This window comes from Sus scrofa, chromosome 9 (assembly GCF_000003025.6).
Source record: "Sus scrofa isolate TJ Tabasco breed Duroc chromosome 9, Sscrofa11.1, whole genome shotgun sequence".
In the NCBI taxonomy this organism is placed as follows: Eukaryota; Metazoa; Chordata; class Mammalia; order Artiodactyla; family Suidae; genus Sus; species Sus scrofa.
In genome coordinates this window covers 91,904,576-91,922,649 of record NC_010451.4, presented here as the reverse complement: position 1 = coordinate 91,922,649, position 18,074 = coordinate 91,904,576, and the positions used below count along the sequence as shown (strand labels likewise).

Sequence of the window (18,074 nt, the reverse complement as noted above, 5' to 3'; positions counted from 1 at the left end):
CTAAGGTTAATCTCTAGCTGGATAATAATGTTGTATGAGGCAGGTGGGAGGAGGTAAAATGATAACAATTGTTTATATCCACATGGTACATTTATTTGACTGAACTACAATAGACTAACAGTCTGGAGTTCCTGTTGTGGCTCAGTGGTAATGAACCCTTATCCATGAGGACAAGGGTTCGATCCCAGGTCTCAGTGGGTTAGGGATCTGGCATTGCCGTGAGCTGTCATGTAGGTTGCAGACACACCTTGGATCTGGCATTGCTGCAGCTGTACCTTATGTATGCTGGCAGCTACAGCTCTAATTTGACCCCTAGCCTGGAAACTTCCATTATGCCATGAGTACAGCCCTAAAAAGACCAAAAAAAAAAAAAAAAAATAGAAAGAAAAGCAGGTCCTATTCAACAAGTAATAGGACTGACCTAAAGAGAGAGGTCCCTCCTACTATCAATCCTCTGGGGAAAAGGTGTATCCTCACCGACAGGAAAATGGAAGAGACAGAGACTCAGGTAATTTGAAGAACATGAGAGGTAACAAGTCCCAGGTGAAATGAAGAGAAACTTAAAGCAAACAAAACTACCTTTTGAATAATGTATTTTTCACTGGATTAAACAAACCAAAAAACTCTGCAATTTCTCTGTTTATGTTCTCCCATATTTGCTAGAGAATTATATTTTTTATATTTATTATTTTCAGCTTCTTAATCTTTAGTCTCTCATAAACAGCACAGATTTTTATTTATCTTAGTCTGAATGTCTCACCATCTAAGATTATTTTTAGTAGGATTTAGTTGAATCTTTCCTGTTTATTACCGATAATTTATGTTTCATCTTACATATGCCATCTTTTTAAAAGCTATTTATTATGCTTCCTTGCTGTCTTCATTTTTTTTTTTAAACTATCTTTTTCTATTTTGGTTATTTTTTCTTTAAACTTTTTTCTTCTTTTAGGAACTTATATATAGATGTCAAATATTTGCAAACTGAATCCAGCAGGCTCTTGTTTTAGGGATGCAAGGAGGGTTCAAGAGTAATTATATTAATGTAATTAATCATATTGACAGGTTAAAAGAAAAATTTCACATTGAGAAACTTAAATATATGACAAAAGGGTGTGTGATAAAATAAAAATTTGGAGTTCCCTTCGTGGCACAGCAGAAACGAATCCAACTAGGAACCATGAGATTGTGGGTTCGATCCCTGACCTCGTTGAGTGGGTTAAGGATCTGGCATTGCAGTAAGCTGTGGTGTAGGCTGGCAGCTACAGCTCTGATTAAACGCCTAGTCTGGGAACCTCCATATGCTGCGGGTGTGGCCCTAGAATAGACAAAAAGACAAAAGAAAAAATTAAAAACTCATTTTCTGAGATTCTTTAATAAAGCAAATGATGTGTCTGCATAGTGAAGGTCATTCATCAGAAACCAACAGCAAGCATCATACTTAATGGTGAAATAAAAGATGCATTCTCATTCAAGTTTGAAACATACATACATATCCTGTCACAACGTTTTGGAAATTTTAGCCATATCTGTAAGAAATTAATGATAAATCAATTTAACACCTATAGAATTAACAAGAAAAGTCAGTAAGGTGGCCAAATAAAATATGAAAAAGCAATCAGATGTGAGTAATAAGCCATCAAAAAACACACAAATGAGGAAAAAAAATCCCAGTCGTGGCAGCAACAAGATAATTAAATGTGAAGAAATAAACCTAAGAAATTTGAGGGCTCTACATTAATGGGAATTTAGTATGTGATAAAGATACCACTGCAAATATGTGGTGAGAAGGTGGAGCACAGGTAACGTTTAAGGCTGAGAGACTATTTTGTATGATATTCTAGCAGTGGATACATGACAGTATTCAACTGTCAAAACCCAATAGAAGGTACAACACAGTGAACTCTAACATACACTAAGATTAATAATGTAACAATATTGGCTCATTCGCTGTAATAAATGCACCATATTTAGGCAAGATGTTAATAATAGGGGAAATGGGCAGGTGGGGGTAGGGGAGCAAGGGGAATTAATGGAAACTGCACATCCTGCTCAGTTTTTCTGTAAACCTAAAACTGCTCTATAGTTTGGAGTTCCTGTCATGGTGCAGTGGAAATGAATCTGACTAGGAACCATGAGGTTGCTGGTTCGATCCCTGGCCTAGCTCAGTGGGTTAAGGATCCAGCATCGCCGTGAGCTGTGGTGTAGCCTGCAGATGTGGCTTGGATCCAGAGTTGCTGTGGCTATGGTGTAGGCTGGCAGCTGTAGCTCCGATTCAACCCCTGGCCTGGAAACTTCCATATGCTGCGGGTGTGGCCCTAAAAAGCAAAAATAAATAAATAAAATTTAAAAAATTAAAGTTTAATTTTTAAAATGTGGTGAGCTGAAGTTCCCTTGTGGCTCAGCAGGTTAAGGATCCATCGTTGGCACTGCAGCAGCTTGGGTTGCTGCTGTGGCACATGTTCAACCCAACCTAGGAACTTACATGTGCCACAGGTGCAGCCAAAAGAAAAATGTGGTAAGAGATTTAATAAATGAAAAAATGGTATTAGAATAACTGTTACCAATTTATGAGAAATAATAGCTTTCTCTCTCATAATGTACTCTCTCTTTCTCTGAGGAAGGTAGTACTGGGAAGGAAGTTCCCATCCTTTTCTCTATCTGCCATCTGTGGAAGAGTGACTACAGATGGGCAGGAGCATGGTGGAGGTAGGTCCCTTACCACATAGAGCCAGGCCTCCTAGCTCATTCCTCTTCCACGAATCTGCCTCTAAAGTGGAATCTCATTTATTAGGACAGGCTTGCCCCTATCTGTGGCAGGAGAGGCCTGTTTCCATTCCTCAGCTGCTCTGCATCAGATTGGGGTGGGTAAGATTTTAGTTAAGGGGGGAAAAAATGACAATTTTATGCTCAAGTCAAGGCCATGTTCTTTATACTGCCATGACCATCAATTTATCTGTCTCCTACATCTACTTCTCAATTATTTAGCACCAGAAGATGAAGAGGGCCCTCTCAAATCCATATGCATAGACACTCAGACACAGGGAAACAGAAACTGTGGTGCTGCTGTATTGCCTGCAAGTACTAGGTGCTCTGGTAAGAAGAGTCCTTAGGTTTGGAAGACTCACCTGAAAACAGGCAATCACTTTAGGCATGTGTTAGTGGAATGACCTCTTGCTCTATGTTTGCCAGACACGACTGAAAAAGGCAGCTTAGGTTTCTGCAAGCTTACAGCTACAGCATTGTATGAGGTTCTAGTTTTGAACAATATGTGCTGGTTATTAGTAGGAAGCATGCAAGCAGCTGTTCCAAACTGTATTCTTTATTGTATCCAAGGAGAGGACTGAGGAATGACTAACCTTTGAATTTATGTAGCTTGTCAACAAGGTTCTGCAATCAGTCCCTCCCAGTGTGATTTCAAGTTGACCCTGGGTATAAATCCCTGGGTAGACTGCAGATTCAACTATAGTTGGGTGGTGGATTTAAATCACTGAAAAGATAAAGGTAAATGGAACCCTTATTATATAGGGATAAATCATCATCTTGGATTGAGAGATACTAGCAAAGTCTCAAAAAAGTCATAAAAAAACCCAAGGTTAAGAGAAAATTCTTAAAAAGGCCTCTTTAGAAATCATGTTTGTTCAGAAAACCAAGAAAAAGAACAATGGTCTTAAACAACAGGTATAATAGCAATAAGGCAAGCAGGAAAGTGAAAGAAAAACAAAGGAACACACCTAGATTATTAAAGGAAGGTCCCTGGTGGCTCAGAAAGGTCAAGGACTTGGCATTGTCACTGTTGTAGCACCAGGTGCTGCTGTGGTGCAAGTTCAATCTGGCCCAGAAACTTCCGTGAGCAGCAGGGGGAAAAAGAAAAAAAAAGGAAAAGGGGATTTTCTTTCTTAAGGGAAACATGACAAGCTAGGCTAAACAGCTTTGAAAGGGAAAGGAGATAAACTTGGGTCTAATTGCTCTTTAAAAGATGAAATTGGGGGAAAAATAACTTTTGTTATTTATTTTGTTTATTTATTTTGGCTATGTCCATGGCAAACAGAAGTTCCCAGGCCAGGGATGGAACCCAAGCCACAGCAGTGATAATGCTGAATGCTTAACCACTAGGCCACCAGGGAACTCCTGTTGTTATTTATTAGAGGAAGGTAATATGTACCAAAGAGATGTAACTAGGGAAAAAAGAATTCAAGAGCAGACCAAATAACTTCTCTCAGAAAGAAGTTTGATCTAGGATTTTTTTTTTCCTTTTCTTTTTTGCTTTTTAGGGCTACAGGTGGGACATACAGAAGTTCCCAGTATAGGGGGTCGAAGTAGAGCTACAGCAGCCAGGCTACACCACAGCCACAGCAATGAGGGATCCAAGCCACATCTGCAACCTATACCACAGCTCATGGCAATGCTGGATCCTTAACCTATGGATCAAGGCCACAGACTGAACCTGCATCCTGCATCCTCATGGACACTAGTCAGGTTTGTTTCCACTGAGCCACAATGGAAACTCCCTTTAAGAATTTTTAAATAAGATTCTTTTAAAGCTAAAAGTAAAAAATCAAACACATAATTAAAGGACTGCCCTCAAAAGACAGGGACAGTTATAGCAGTCCCAGTGATTACAGTAAATTCAGATAGATTTGAAAAGGGAAAAGGAAGATCAGTAATAGTGTATTTCATACAACATTAAATAATCTGCAAGATGATCTGATGGGAAGACAGGAATAGTACATGCTCTACTGAAACATACCTGGGAAGTTTGTGGAGATAAGACTAAGGAAGAGCACTAAGTCACATTATGGGAAGCCAATAACTCAGACACAGTCCAGGCCTATATTAGATGTTGGGCTTCCCCATAACTGCAATTACCTTACTGAGAGTGGTAAGGGTTGGCAGTAATTACTACACAAAGACTTCTTAATTGCCACGATGGCAAAGTCTACAGACTTTCAAAGGCACTAGTAGAAGTATGGTAGCAAAGTATCTGGGCCAAAAAGGAAAAGAGGCGTTTGATCTCAACGATGTTAGCTCTATAGGACAGGGAAATATTCAACTTAAATGTGTTAACAACTCAACTGGGGACTGTCTGAAAGGAACAAATGGATTCACAGACAGCCAATTTTGACACAAATAAGTAACAGAAAGCAATGTGTCTGCTCTGACCAAAGCCTAGAAAACAAATAATGAAGAAAGGCAAAGTTAGAGGAGCACAGGCCTTATAGGAACCCCTTAAATGTCATGCTTCAGCTGAAACAAATGGAAAGGAAAAAAGAAAGGCTCCTCAAAGAAGTAAGATTAATTTATATAAGGAATTTCATAGCAGGACAGGATTGTGATGAGGACACAAAGGTATAGATAGACCAGGAGGATCAAAACTGGAGCGCAGCATGCAAAGCCACAAACTTGCTTTGCACAAGTGCCCATTACAAGTGTGGATCACTCTCCTCCCAAGAGGGAGGGACAACTTTGTCACTAGACAAAACTCAATCATCCCAAGAGGGAGGGACAACTTTGTCACTAGACAAAACTCAATCATTTGAGCACTGGGTAGCCAGGACCACAGGGTTCAAAAACAAAATGAAAATTAATCTTTAAATGTGACAACAAGGAAAAAAGAAACCTCTAGGAGAGAGAAATCCCCCTGACAAATTTCTAACATTTTACCCAAGTAAAACAATGTCTCATGCCAACAAAGCATTATCATGCACAGGTGAAATTCCTTCCCTATCCAGTAAACACAGTGTCCCTACTGGCCTCTGGATAGGTGATTCTTCCCAACTGACTTTAGTCTTAGAGTCTATCAGTTACGAACAGCTGACACAGACTGGCAACCTGTCAACATCAAAAGCCAAGATTTTGTTTTCTTTGAAAACTCTGTTCCCCCAGAAACGGAAATTTCTCTGTTTTTGGCTGGAAACAATGTGGGTTAGGGCTGTATAATAATATGTCAGCCTCTGCACTATTTATTGTAGAGATAAGAGATGTACTTGTATCTTTTCAGGTTTGTGGGGATGGGGTGATGAAGTTCTCTTCTTGCACAGCAGGTTAAGGATCCAGTGTTGTCACTGCAGCGACTTGGGTCATTGCTGAGGCGCAGGATGGATACCTAGCCTGGGAACTTCCACATGTCACAGGCACAGCCAAAAATAAATAAGTAAAACAAAAATAAAACCAAAAAAAGCCCTAGAGACCTTTGACATAATGAAAACATGTGACACCAATGAAATTGGAGAAATTCAGATTTGAAATTGGAGAAATTCAGATTTGGAGGTGCTAAACTAACTTAATCTATTCCAAAGGAAAACAGTCTATGCTAAAGTTGCTGAAGAAGTTATCCTGACTTGGAGTTCCCGTTGTGAGGCAGTGGTTAATGAATCCGACTAGGAACCATGAGGTTGCAGGTTCGATCCCTGGCCTTGCTCAGTGGGATAAGGATCCAGTGTTACCGTGAGCTGTGGTGTAGGTTGCAGATCAGATGTGGCCCGGATCCCGTGTTGCTGTGGCCCTGGTGTAGGCGGGTGGGTACAGCTCCAATTAGACCCCTAGCCTGGGAGCCTCCATATGCCGCAAGAGCAGTCCAAGAAATGGCAAAAAGACAAAAAAAAAAAAAAAAAAAAAGTTATCCTGACTTGACCCAAACATTTAAGAGAATGGCTTCTGGCTGAGACTGAGCAGTATAAGAAACCAGAGAGCAGACTTTTATATTTCATTTGCTTTAATTTTAATTCATAGGGAGATCATAGCTGTGGGAATTTAATAAGAGGAGTTCATAACAAACAAATTTGGGGGATTTTCTGTTGCTAACATGGAATGGGAGGGCTTTAAGCTGTCATTCTGTTCAATGCAGACAATCTGGAGTGCAATGAATGACATTTTCGCTGAGAAAAATTTGAGAAATGGAAGTGAATTTCCAGTTCAGGGTTAACTTAAGAGATACCCATTTCAAATCTTTTTGGAGTAAAAATTTAAATAACCTAAACTAGTCTTCAGAGGATACACAAAGGAGCAGTTATTGATAGAGATGCCTCGTCAGCATTCAAGATAGAACAAAGAACTCCCTGTGCCAGTAAGAAAACAAAGCATCTAAAAGACAAAGCAAACTTGGGAATATGAGCTCACAGTACTTTGTCCAGCTAATTTCTGTGAGAAGTTGTGGTGGTAATTTGGTGTTTAAATTCCACCATTTAATCCTCTAAAATTCTCAACTTGGGGAGTTTACATAAACACCAATAGTCAAATGAGAGGTAATGAAACACCCTACCGACAGATGGGCAAGTACTTGGTAGTCCCTCATTTGCAGTGTTTCTCCAGTAAAATAAAGTTAGAAGATGAGGCTTTGCTTAAGAAGCCTACCCCTGCAAATCTCAATAATCTAAATTTTGTAATCTGCATATTCATATGTCTGCAAACTAAAAATTGGGCCCAAGTACAATATACAGAGTCCACCCTAAGACACATCTTACCTGTCCTGCTTAGCAGATAGAGACCTTAAGCAGAAGTACATGAATAATCTCATCATTAATAAAATAGCAATGTCTTAAGTTCTAAAGTAATTTTATAAGCAACTTCTCACTCATTGGGCAAAATCAGGAAGAGAGGTGTGAACTCAAGGTCTCTCCGGCCTTCCCTTTGTAAGATGTGAAGGTCAGAAATGTTCTTCCAATTCTGTCAATCCCTTTCCTCTCTGTTCCCCAAACCACATATACACAGAGACAGACAGACAGACACAAATTATTCTCTTTTCAGGGAAAAGCCTAGGTCAGTGGTTTTCAAACCTTTTTTAAAAAGCACCTTAATCTGGAGTTCCCATCGTGGTGCAGTGGAAACGAATCCGACTGGGAACCATGAGGTTGTGGGTTGGATTTCTGGCCTGGCTCAATGGGTTAAGAATCTGGCCATGCCTGGAGCTGCGGTGCAGGTTGCAGACAAGGCTTGGATGCTGCATTGCTGTGGCATAGGCTGGCAGCTGTAGCTACCACTGGACCCCTAGCCTGAGAAACTCCATTGCCACAGGTGCGGCCCTAAAAAAAACCACACACACAAAAAAAAAATATATATATATATATATATATAAAATCATTGCAATTCTCACTTAAAATAAAAAATGAAAAAAAGCAGCTTAATCTGTTTCTAAATGATGTGATTTCATGTAATTTATACATACAGAATGGTTTCTCTATAGCCAGAACTAGCTTGGCATCCAAGATATGGAAGAGGCTCCCCTCGCTAATGTGATTAATTCATTTACAAAAATTTTGTTTCTGATCTCAGCATTTAGTCTTTCTGGAGGTGGGTTCTGCTAGTGGTTTAGAGATTTGGGGACCCAAAAGAAGAGTGATTTAACCATGTGACATAACAACAAACATTTCCAAAGAACTAAAAGTTAAGACTGTAACCTGGCCATTTTGGCCTCCTCATGCCACTAGGTAAAAAGTTCTCACATTTGGATAGGTGTCTGATCATGGCCATCAGGAAAAAAACTTGCTCTTCTCCATGCAGTGAGAGATGACTGGAAGTCATGGGACCCCCATTGGGTACCTTCTGGTTGTTGGGAGAGACAGTCGTCCATGGGACTCTTGAGTTCCTGCTTATCTTCCTAGACATGCCAAAAATGCAAGGCCCTACCACTTTTTACCCATGAAGTCACCATTTCTCAGAGTTTTGTTAGCAGCGACTGACCATAAGGGTGAGATAATGTCTCCACTCCAGGATAAGTGGATTTGCCTATTGCTTGCTTTAAAAATGACAGAGTTCCCATTGTGGCTTAGTAGTAACAAACCTGACTAGTGCCCATGAAGATGCAGGTTCAATTTCTGGCTCCCGCTCAGTGGGTTAAGGATCCAGCGTCATCATTAACTGCGGTATAATCACAGATGCAGCTCAGATCTGGTGTTGCTGTGGCTGTGATGTAGGCCAGAGGCTGCAACTCCAATTCAGCTCCTAGCCTGGGAACTTCCATATGCCGTACCGCAGCTCAAAAAAAAACAAAAACAAAAACAAAAACAGATTCCTTTCATTCAGTGTTCATTACTCAGCTGCAACACAAACCCACTGTGTGTCTAACATCCATTGGGCCCCACCATGTCATCCTCATAGTTACTTGTGGGGCAAGGGAAACTGATGCAATGAAGTCTACTGTCTCTGACCTAGGAATCTCATGTCTTCTGCCAGCATCTACTAAACATCTACAGGCTAACTAATCAGCTTTTAAGTAGAATAAAATAAATCCAAGGCCCAACACTAGTACTGCCAAATCTAGTGGTAAATGTCAATATAACACTAAAGTAACCCTAAACAAGCAAGATCAAAGGCTCAGGATACCTAGGAATAAAAGATCAGATCACCCTGTTGTGGTGTAGTGGAAATGAATCCAACTAGTATCCGTGAGGATGCCGGTTAGATCCCTGCCCTTGCTCAGTGGGTCAGGGATCCAGCATTGTTGTGAGCAGTGGTGTAGGTAGCAGATTTGGATTGAATTCCTCACTGCTGTGGCTGTGGTGTAGGCCAGCTCCTATTTGACCCTTCCATGGGGAACTTCCATATGCCACAGGTGCAGCTCTAAAAAGCAAAAAAAAAAAAAATAAAAAATACAAAAAAAGAAAAAAGATCAAATCATCCCATCAAATAAAGAACTTTAAGGTGTTGGCTAAAGACAAAGAATAGGAATAAGCAGTGAAGAAAGAAATCACAAATACAAAAATTAACAAATAATAAAAAATGAATGTGGCTTCTACCTTTATTTTCATCTTTGCTTTTCTTTTTTTCTTTTTTCTTTCTCAGGCCACACATGCGTCATATGGAAGTTCTCAAGCTAGGGGTCAAATCGGAGATGCAGCTGTCTGCCTATGCCACAGCAATAGCAATGCAGGATCCAAGCCTCATCTGAGACCTGTACCACAGCTTGCAGCTACACCAGATCCTTAAGTTGATCCTTAATGCACTAAGTGAGGCTAGGAATCAAACTATCCCGTATCCTCATGTATACTAGTCAGATTCTTAAACTGCTGAGCCCCAATAGGAACTCTTTGACTTTTACATTTACATAAGTTTTAACTAGTTTCCTTCCCTTCCACAATCATATAAAGAATCTATTATTACATAAAACTTAGGATCTTAAAAGGACTATAGAAACAATGGATATCACCATGTGATCTTAGAGTTAGATATGGCAAATAAATTTAATTGGTGATAAAGATATACTTTTTAAATTATAGGAATAAGAGCATACATGTCTGTACTGGACAGCCTAAGGTATATTTGTGGGATCTGGCAATTTAGCATCCAAAATCCTCTGCCTATTAGAACCCCCAAACTGTCATCTCCGGAAAAAAAATCTTTTTTTTTTTTTTTTTTTTTGTCTCTTTTAGGGCCACACCAGAGGCATTTGGAGGTTCCCAGGCTAGGGGTCTAAATGGATCACTAGCCGCTGGCCTACACCACAGCCACAGCAATGCCAGATCCGAGCCATGTCTGTGACTTCCACCACAGCTCATGGCAACACTGGATACTTAACCCACTGAGCAAGGCCAGGGATCGAACCCACAACCTCACAGTTCCTAGTCAGTTTTGTTAACCACTGAGCCAAAATGGGAACTCCAGGGGAAAAAAATCATCATGAACGATCTTGGTCAGAGGGCAGTTCTCAGCTTCTGCCTCTCATTATGAAACTCCTAAACCAGATAATTCTTCTACCCACTTCTTAGTAGGGCTCTAAGCTGGCAAACAATCTAAGGTCTGCCAATTAGACACCTACTTCCAGGATTTTGAATTGTGACTGAATGATAGAAGGGGCAGTGTGAGGGAAATGACAGGATGTCTTTGTGGAAGCATCAGCTGCAGTGGAACCTTGACAGCTACACAAGAATCCCTGGTTCCTGCTTGACTGCCATGCTTGCTTGCCTGCCAGCCTGTGGTAAATGCTGTAAGCTTCCAACATCCTTGCTATAAATTATATTTACTTAAGACAATAAGTTTCTATTGCTGGCAACCAAGAATTCCAGCAGATCCACTGTGGGATTATCACAATACCAACAGTATTTATTAACAACGAATAATTTATCAAAAGTTTTCACATTCTTCTCTCACTAGTCCTAGCATCAATAAGGTAGGTTAGTATGATATTATGCTAATTGTTAAGCAGGTAAGAACATAAAAGGCAGAGTCCTGCTACAGCACAACGGAATCAGTGGCATCAGGATCAGTGGCATTGTCTCTGGATGTAGGTTGGGCTGTAGTGGATGTCTCTGGGCTGGGATGTAGGTTGATCCCTGGCCTGGCAGTGGATTAAGGATCCAGCGTTGTTGCAGCTGCACCATAGGTCATAACTGTGGCTTGGATCTGATCCCTAGCCAGGGAAATCCATATGCCACAGGGTAGCCAAAAAAGGAAAAAAAAAAAAAAAAAAAGAACATAAATGGCTGAAGAAGTGACTGGCCCAATGTCACACAATAAGACAACAGAATTCAAACACAGAAATGTGTTTGAATCCAACATCCATGTTATTCCACTATAGCACACTGCTTCCTAAAGCAATGAGTCACTAAAGACATTACTAAAAGAGGTTCTAAAGAAGACACAAAACCATTTTAAAATGATTTTTCACAATGAAAGTTCATAGGGTCAAATTAAATTGTGACTCAATTTAATTATGATTCAAGGAGAAAGTCTAAGAAAGATCATGTTTGTGCTACAAGGCCCTAGCCCACTTAGCACAGATAATTTATTCAAAGGATTAACATTTAACCTAAACTATGACTATCAGATTCTCTCTCACCAGCATTTGAAATTCTGAAAAAGACTTCGAGTAGTCAGAGCTGAGGTATAATGAAGGCAGTGTTCTAGAAAAAGGGTAGAGACCTTTGGGGCTAGCCTGGTCCCTGTATCTCCCAAATCTTGATTGTCTTTATTCTTCTCAGAAGGGAATTTTAATGCAATCTTCTCTCCCTTAAGATGTGCTTCTGGAGTTCCCATCATAGCACAGCAGAAACAAACTGGACTAGGAACCATGAGGTTGCTGGTTCGATTCCAGGCCTTGTACAGTGGGTTAAGGATCCGGTGTTGCCATGAGCTGTGGTGTGGGTAGCAGGCGCAGCTCCGATCTGGCATTGCTGTAGCTCTGGTGTAGGCTGACAGCTGTAACCATGACTAGACCCCTAGCCTGGGAACCTCCCTATGCTGCGGGTACAGCCCTAAAAAAAAAAAGGGGGGGGATGTGCTTCTGTACTAATTCATTCAAGACACATGTGGTATCATGATGGCTGTATGCACTAGATACCATGGAATTTAGCAGGAAAACATTAATTCCACCTGGGGAACTTGGCTTACACATGGACAGTTTCCTCTCCATGTACTCACCACGCTGTTCCCTCCACCACTGTATTAAAACTTCGCTTGCTGGCATTCCCATTGTGGTGCAGCAGAAATGAATCTGACTAGGAACCTTGGGGTTGTGTGTTAGATCTCTGGCCTCATTCAGTGGGTTAAGGTTCCGGCACTGCTGTGAGCTGTGGTATAGGTTGCAGATGCAGCTAGGATCTGGCGTTGCTCTGGCTGTGGTGTAGGCTGGCAGCTGTGGGTCCGTTAGACCCCTAGCCTGGGAACCTCCATAGGCCGCAAGTGTGGCCCTAAAAAGATAAACAACAACAACAACAAAACTCTGCTTGCTAAAACCACCAATTTTCAAATCTACTGGACACTATGTTTTTTGACCTCCCTATTTAATACTCCCTACTGCCTCTTCTTCTTTTTAACTTAATCTTGGTTTCAATGACATTATTCCTTGTCTTTCTTTTCTCCTGTTCTTTAATCCCCAATGCACTTTTCTTCCTATCCTTTAAAATGTTCATGCTACCCAGTTTCATCCTCTGTCCACATATCCTCTAGGTGTTATCAACCACATCTATGACATCAACTATTAAAAAGTATTTGAGGAGGGAGTTCCCAACGTGGCTCAGTAGCAACAAACCTGACTTTACTATCCATGAGGATACAGGTTCAATTCCCGGCCTTGCTCAGTGGGTTATGGATCCAGTGTTGCCGTGAGTTGTGGTATAGGCTGCAGATGAGGCTCTGAGCCTGTGTTGCTATAGCTGTGGTGCAAGTCAGCAGCTCTAGCTCTGAATGGACCCCTAGCCTGGGAACTTCTATATGCCACAAGTACAACCCCCCAAAAGGAAAAAAACCATTTGAGGAGGAGTTCCTGCCATGGCTCAGCAGGTTAAGAACCCAACTAGTGTAATGAGGATACAGGTTTGATCCCTGGCCTTGCTCAGTAGGTTAAGGATCCTGCGTTGCTGTGAGCTGTGGTATAGGTTGCAGACACAGCTCGGATTCTGCAGTGCTGTGGCGTAGACTGGCAGCTACAGCTCTGAATCGACCCCTAGCCGGAGAACCTCCATATGCCACGTGCAGCCCTAAAAAAAAAAAAAAAAAAAAAAGAAACAAAAACAAACAAACCCCCAAGTCCCCAAATAACTGAGCATCTACGTGGTAAATATTAGCAATATAGTTGAGTAAGCTAAACACAGTTCCTGGCCTCATGGAATATAGAGCCTATGGTAACAAAGATATGTATTAAACTAAAAAGTGTTTATTGCTTTTATAGAGTTGATTAAATGCATGAAGGAAAGGAACAGAGTGCTTTAAGAGTAGATGTTATAGAAGGCCTTGACATAATCCAGGGCATTCAGGGAGGAAATGCCTTTTAAGGTAAAACTGAAGCATGAGTAGGAAGAGAAGAATAGCATAAGCCCTGGTACAACATTTTACTCTCTGAAAGAAAGACAAATGCATAGAGTGAAATGGCTAAGAGAAAAGCAGTTTGAGATCCGACTAGAGAAGCAGGCTGGGATCAGATCACACAGGGCTGGGAAGGCCTCGTTATGGATAAATCTTCATTTTAAGTTCATGATAATTAATCTCAAAAGCACTACCAACCATCACCATTTCTATTCTTCACAAAAACAACTTTCTTCAGAGTTCCCGTCATGGCTCAGTGGAAATGAATCTAAGATCCATGAGGATGCAGGTTCAATCCGTGGCCTCACTTAGTGGGTTAAGGATCCGGTGTTGCCATGAGCTGTGATGTAGTTCGGATCCCTCATAGCTGTGGCTGTGATGTAAGCTGGTGACTACAACTCAGATTTGACTCCTAGCCTGGGAACCTCCACATGCTGTGGGTTTGGCCCTAAAAAGACACAAAAACAAACAAAACCCTTCCTCAACCTCCAGCTTCATCCCCAACCTTCATTTTAGCAGATTATCTTATCTACTTTTCAGAGAAAACAAAAGACCCTAGACAGAAACTCCTTTATTCTCTAGATTCCGAACACACCCATCTATGTACCTACCAACCCTCTCCTCCTTCCCACACCTATGCAAGAGGAACTGTCCTCCCATTTGAGCTTATTCACCTTTATTTTGGATCTCATCTCAGGAATCATCTATTAATCAACCATTTTGTCTAATATAGCCAACCTCTTTGTCTCAAATGAATTCTTCCCACTAGTTTTTATTTTTTTAATGGTTTTTATTTTTTCCATTATAGTTGATTTACAATGTTCTGTCAATTTCCGCTGTATAGCAAAGTGACCCAGTCATTCATATATATATATATGTATATATATATATATATTCTTTTTCTCACATTATCCTCCATCATGTTTTGTTACAAGTCACCAGATATAGTTCCCTGTGCTATACAGCAGGCCCACTCATTTTTGAACACAGATACACCTCCTATTTAAACAAATAAGACCAAAAGCCTTCATTTGATTTCGTCACTTCCTTCAGGGCCAAATGACTATCTCCAATTTTCTCATATCTGACTCACATCCATTTCTGTCTGACTTCCATCTCTGTCTCCTCCCCATCAAACCAACTCTCACTATAGTCAAAAACCCCTCTTTTGGAGTTCCCTGTTGTGGCGCAGAAGAAATGAATCTGACTAGGAATCATGAGGTCACGGGTTCGATCCCTGGCCTCTGTTCAGTGGGTTAAGGATCTGGCGTTGCCGTGAGCTGCACTGTAGGTTGCAGACGCAGCTTGGATCTGGTGTTGCTGTGGCTCTGGTGTAGACCAGCAGCTGTAGCTTCAATTAGACCCCTAGCCTGGGAACCTCCATATACTGCGGGCGCGGCCCTATAAAGACAAAAGACAAAAACAAAAACAAAACCCTCTTTGTAGCTACATCCTATGAGCATTGTTAGTTCTAATCTTACTCTGTCTTCTCATTGGCTTAAAATTTGCCATCCTCCTTTTGAAATAATTTCTTTGATCTCAAAACTCTCCTTTTCCATCCACTCTTCTGGGCATTCCTTTTCTGTCTCCTTTCTTCACAGGCTCATTCCCTACTTAATCTTTACCCTAGATTCTTTTTTTGGGGGGGGGGGGCACACCTGGGCATATACAAGTTCAGGGCCAGGGGTTGAATGGGAGCAGCAGCTGAGGCCTACGCCACAGCTTCACCAGATCTGAGCTGAATCTTCGATCTACACGGCACCCTTAACTCACTGAGCACGGCCAAGGATGGATCTGCATCCTCATGGACACTATGTTGGGCTCTTAACCTGCTGAGCCACAATGGGAACTACGAGACTCTTCTTTTATCTGCACACAACTCATAAATTCAAACACTAAAAAATTAAAAACACTAAAAAATATAAATTAAAAATTTTTTTTCTTTTTTTGGCCATGCCCAGGCATGCAGAAGTTCCCGGGTCAGGGACTGAACTCTCACCACAGTAGTGATAACATCGTATCCTTAACCTGCTATGCCATCAGGGAACTCTGTGAATTTATACTTCCAACCCACAATTTTCCAGACCTCGACTCATCAGATATCTCAATATCTCAGGGGCACCAAGAACTAAACATATCTAAAACACAAAATAAAATTCTTTCCTCAAAGACTTGATCCATTTCTAGTATCTCCTCTCTTGGTGAATAGTGTCATCATCCATCTATCGAGCTACACATTCTAGAACTCTAGAGGTCACAAATGACATCCTATGCAGAACCCCTTAGCATCTAATCAACTACTACCACTACAACAGCAATAAAAATAGCCAATATTTATTGAGAACCTACTCATTATCAGGTCCTGCTTTTAAGTTATCTTAATTTGGTGATCTAGTTTAGTCACCACAACCACATGAGATCATTATCATCACTAATTCCTGTTGATCTTACCTCCTAAATCTTTTGAATATATCTTGTCTTTTCTTCACTGATATTGTCATTTCTGCTATCACCTTAGTTCAAAGGACCATCTCACTGGGCTACTGTAACAACTTCCAGTTTGCTCTGCCAGCAACCATTCTGAGAGCTAATTCATTCACCACAGAGCTGTCAATCATCTTTTTCAAAAGAAAAACAGGTACCATCTATTCTTCATCTTTCACGCACATATATTTGAAAGGGTTTTAAAATAAAGGCAAAACTCCCTAACTTGACTTATGAGGCTATACATGGGCAGATCTCTGGCTATTTCTCTAGTTTTATCCCTCGCTATTCTCCAAGTTGTGCTCCAGTCACACTGGCCTTTTAGCAGTCACTTTTAATTGCCTTTTTTTTTTTTTTTTTTTGTCTTTTTGCCATTTCTTGGGCCGCTCCCGCGGCATATGGAGATTCCCAGGCTAGGGGTCCAATCGGAGCTGTAGCTGCCAGCCTTCACCAGAGCCACAGCAACACGGGATCTGAGCCGCGTCTGCAACCTACACCACAGCTCATGGCAACGCCGGATCCTTAACCCACTGAGCAAGGCCAGGGACCAAACCCACAACCTCATAGTTCCTAGTCGGATTTGTTAACCACTGCGCCACAATGGGAACTCCTGTAATTGCCATTTTATAGTAAGTAGGTCTCCAACTCAGAGCCTCTGTCAGTGCTGTTCCTTCTACCTGAGAGGCTCTTCCTTAAGGTGTCTGGTTAACATTAACCTCTACTCTTCTTTCAGCTCTTGGGGGTGGGGGTGGGGTGGGGTGGGGGTTTGTTGTTGTTTGGTTGTGTTTTCCTTTTTAGGGCCATAACTGCGGCACATGTAGGTTCCCAGGCTAGGGGTCAAATAGGAACTGCAGCTGTCAGCCATAGCCACAACCACAGCTATGCCAGATCTGGGTTACATCTGTGGCCTATGCTGCAGCTTGTGGTAATGCCAGATCCTTAACCCACTGAATGAGGTCAGGGATAGATCCTGCATCCTCATGGATATTAGTCAGGTTCTTAACCCACTGAGACACAAGAGAAACTCTCTCAGCTCTCCATTCAATTATCCCTTAAGGAAACCTTCCTGATGATCAAATCATCCATCCATATATCCTCACTGTACCATGTTCTTCTTAATGTTGGCAATTTTGCATTGTGTGTGTGTGTGAGAGTGAGAGAGAGAGAGAGAGACTGCTTGACTAATGTCTCACTCTCCTGCTAGTCTACAACATTCGTAAGAACAAGGACCACTCGGTTTTGCTCACCAAACTCTAGAACCTAGCAAAATGCCTATTAACACACAGTGGGTTCTTAACAAGTACTCATCTGAATGGATGAGTCAGAGAGCCAAACTGATACACAGAAATACATAAACAGTGAACCAAAAAAGGCGGTGACTCTATCCACCTTCTGGTTTTCACAAGGAGGGGAAATGTTTTCCTTATAGGGAAATGTTAAGACTAAGAATGAGCTGACTGGTTTGTTGGTTGGTTTACAAGCTAGAAAGGTTAAAACATGACTAAATGATGCTGGTTAAAATCTTGTGAACAAGTTAAAAATGCTCAACAAAGATGGAATAACTGCAGTTCCCTGGTGGCCTTGCAGTTAGGGGTCTGGCACTGTCACTTCTGGGACTCAAATCACTGCTATGGTACAGGTTTCATCCTTGACCCAGGAACTTCCATATGCTCTAGACATGGTCAATAAAGAAAAGACAAAAAAAAAAAAAGAAAGAAAAGAAAAGAAAACTGGAATAACCTTTTTGGCATTCTTGAAGTAAAATCCTTACTCCTATTCCTAGATACACATAAAAAACTTCATTATTGAGTTTTTCATTTTGGAAAATGTTGATACAGTATTTAATGGCTTGTTTC

At 41.1% G+C, this 18,074-nt stretch overlaps 1 protein-coding gene across 4 annotated transcripts in view; it reads right to left on the bottom strand.

Moving 5' to 3' along the window:
- KLHL7 (kelch like family member 7) overlaps positions 1-18,074 on the bottom strand; it is a 69,831-nt gene that overhangs the window by 49,057 nt on the left and 2,700 nt on the right. For 2 of the 4 annotated variants that reach the window (XM_021063445.1, XM_021063444.1), the window contains exon 2: positions 3,357-3,487. The exons of 1 other annotated variant lie outside the window; for it this stretch is intronic. The gene's annotated coding sequence lies outside the window, so the exon portion shown is untranslated. Of the gene's footprint in view, positions 1-3,356; positions 3,488-3,731; positions 3,750-18,074 lie in introns of those variants that run through there. One more of the 4 variants, XM_021063446.1, reaches the window with a different exon arrangement.